Here is a 3,834-nt window from a genome sequence, read left to right as displayed (position 1 = left end):
ATTCAATCATCTTTGCATATACATATCCAACCTATCCAAAATTGCATCGAAATGATGTCTAATTAGTAGTTAGTAGTCATGTGTAACATATAATTCCTTCGTAGGAATAAACAAGGGCCATAGAGGACCTGATGCCCCGCCATTGACTCACTTGAATTAGGGCCCACGAAATCTATATATTTAAAGTCAAAATTTTTCTTATGGAAAGTAATAATAAATTAGGGGCATCTTACATAGGAAAATTTGTTCAGCAATGCCCAGAATTCTCTTCTTTGGTTTGCTGAATGGGAATATTTTTAAATATTTTAACATTAATTGTATGAGCCAATAGGTGTCAAATATTTTTTAAAAACACACTAATTTAAAACAGTAAAACTTACAGAAAAAAATCTATCATATATTAGTAAAGAGGTATGCCTAATTTGATATATATTATATATGACAACAACATGGCACACAAATGAACACTCTTAAATCTTTTAAAAAAATTATGCGATGACCAATAATTTCTTCATTATAAATACTGTATAATAAAATCTATACCATAAATGTTCTGCTTTAGTGCTTTGAACTTCTAATTATGTTTATGAGATTTTCTTATTCTTGGCTTAATATGGTTGATTCCATGTGAACATCATGTGATAGTAAAACAATGTTTTTTTTGGGTTTGTCCCTTGCAGTTTCTTTATTGTTGCTATAATACAACTTAACTTAATCTCGAGGATATGGAATGCTACTAGTTTTTTACTGAGTTAAAACAAGGAAAGATGCAACATCACTTAACTTAATCTCGAGGATATGGAATGCTACTAGTTTTTTACTGAGTTAAAACAAGGAAAGATGCAACATCAATATTAGATTGATTACACTAATAGATACCTATTTGATAATTTTTTATTAGCCCTTGCATTCCAATTCCTTTCCAAAACAAGGCTATCAATTCGCATTCATGAGCGAAATTCAAATTTGTTTCATTAAAGTTAAGAATATAATTAAGCATTTATGCGTCAATCGTGGTCGATTTCCTTGAGCTTGGTCTATAAAACTGAGAAATGGTTTCTAATTATTTGCTTTAATGTACTTAGTATTGATAATATATAGTACCAACCTACTAGAGCTTTTAATTCTTGTTAGTTGTTTGGTATATATCTTCCAACTAATTTATTTAAGTATTGGCTAATAATTTTTCGCATATATCAAAAACCATTGCAATGAACGAGGACATCAAATATGTATGTTATAAGTTAGGATTTGGCTTCTTTTAAGACAAATATAAATCTAAAAATCTATGATCCAACTTTATTTATTTTACTACTATATATTATGTACTAAATATATTGTTATAATACGCAATATAATTCATATATATATATATATAAAATGTACATATTTTTACATTTGTGTCTAATATAACCGTACATCCATGTGTAATGCAATATTATTTTAGTAGTATTATAAAAAATAAAATTCAAGGGAAACTGCAATAGTTTAGGTGCCAACACTAACCATAAGCGTCATATGAGCACTTATGGTGTAGTCTAAAATTAAATCTAAACCACATATGGGGGACATACATTTTTCACGATAATTTATAGTGGCTTGTTTCGAGATGTTCACTAAAGATGTTGAGATAAGTTGCATTGACTTTTTTAGTTGGTTGAAAAAACAATATCTGAGTTAATTCAACCATGTTGCTTTTATAATCATTCTTGAGCGTGATAATCTTAACCACTCTAATAAATATTTAATTATAATTTTTCTTTTATAGCATAATTTTACCCATCTATAATTTGTTCATAAGGTTATCTCATGATTGTTAAACATGTGATCATTCGACAACAAATAAAATAATAGAAGAACATGTTGTTCACAACTTAAGAGACATGTAGTTCACAACTTAAGATTAGTATTGCCATATATATAGAGTATGACAATATTCAAGAAAATTACTTTACATAAGTAAATTTTTATTAAGGAGGAAGCTTAAAAGAGTTTTTGACTCTAACAAGTTTATTGGAAGCCACTAGTTTTTTAAGACGACCAAGTAGCTTCTTCCTAGAATTGTTTGGAAGCCGTCCATAATGTTTATGGATGAATTTTGCAATGGCGGTAGAACTCGAGCCATTTTTGTTTTTTAAAGAACTAATAGCCTGACAGATCATCTACAATTAAACAAAATCAAAGTTAGATACACTCCAATAACAAAATCATATCATATGCACAATATATACGCATAACATTGGAATAATACATGAAGAAACCACCTCTTCATAGGAGGGACGACGTGGCTCCTTATAGTTACTAGGTTGTGCATTCATCATAAGAACCATGGTGGTGATATTAGCTAAGATGTCTTGTCAAATACTAAGATATATATCCTAAGATCTCCGAGTCTATTAAAATAAAGGTGTGCAATTGTTGTTGATTTATAATGATTGAAAAGTAATGTGATTGGTTGATTAGTTTAGGGAGGATCATGCTTTGTGATTGGTTAGTTTAGTTTACCAGGATCCTGCTATTTGATTGGTTAGATTAGCTTACTCAGGATCAGGCTTCGTTTAACGAGGACCATCGGATCTAAACCTAATCTGATGGTTGTGGAAGGGAGTTTATGTTTTTTGTCCTATTCCTTGAAATTTAATTTGGTGCTCATCTTTTAATTATTTAGCTTAACCTCTTATAAATATATAATATTTACCTAATCGCATAACTATTCCAGTCTAATGTACTCATCAAAACATTTGCCAACCATACACAACATATTCTTCGGTCAGCCGAGGTCCATTTCTCATTAACCAATAATTCCCATTATTTGTATATGTTTTACTTTTGATGAGATACTCTTCTTTGATGGTATCTAATTTTTCTAATTCATATTGTGGGGCATTTTTCTTTTTTTTTAATTTGACACTCACTTGGTCCGTTTTAGTTATACCTTGAGAAAAAAAACACATATTAATAAATTGTTATTTGGATGATTAGTTTCCTTCACCCTTCAATTAGACTAAATTGATTGGTTTGTTTAAATTAATCAAATATTGGAAACCTGTATATACACATATAAGTCTCTTAAATATATTCAAAAAATTGCTTGGGAAATAAGAGAGACACAAATTTTTCATATAAAAGACAATTAAAAGGGGACCCACCCAAGGAGTATTCTATGTGATGTTTGACTTTTTTAATCAATACTTTTTGGTGTGCCATTTGGTTCGCAAGTGAAACTATTGCTATATATCCGAGGCATGTCTCATTTGTGAAAAACAGATTATCATCACAGTTCTGTCAATTTCATTATTCTACTATATTCGGTATATTCGAGAAATGGCTAACCAGCACCACCACCACAACATCACAAATGGCGGCGGGGTTCACGATGGAGTGTTCCTTTGCTTTGATTGTAACAACCGGCCTTTCCGATCTCATATGGACCTGTTGAGACACCGTCTAACATGATCACCAGCATCAACATGTTGCTGCTCAAGCCCCAGCCCCTCCTCCTCCACCAGTTAACAACGGAATGCCTGGGGATGAATCAACCGATGATGAGTTAATCATCATCCTTGATCCACCGCCTGCTTTGGGAGAACCTGTGACGGCTGTGCTCCCCAAGGTCTACCACAGAATGGACCAATTGTTGATGGCCACGCTGTGAATGAACCCCCAAAGTGCAGCCGCCAGTGGAGAACGGTCATGCTTCTAATGATCGTGTTGCAAACATGCACATGATTGATTAAGCTGTTAATTATCTTGGAGATCTGAATTGAAAGAGCTTCGTTAGTAGATTCAGATTGCTAGAATTATAATTAATATGCTACTGGTTCTTGTATTGTT

This window comes from Daucus carota, chromosome 6 (genome assembly GCF_001625215.2).
Source record: "Daucus carota subsp. sativus chromosome 6, DH1 v3.0, whole genome shotgun sequence".
Classification (NCBI taxonomy): domain Eukaryota; kingdom Viridiplantae; phylum Streptophyta; class Magnoliopsida; order Apiales; family Apiaceae; genus Daucus; species Daucus carota.
Note: the sequence above shows the minus strand (reverse complement) of the source record.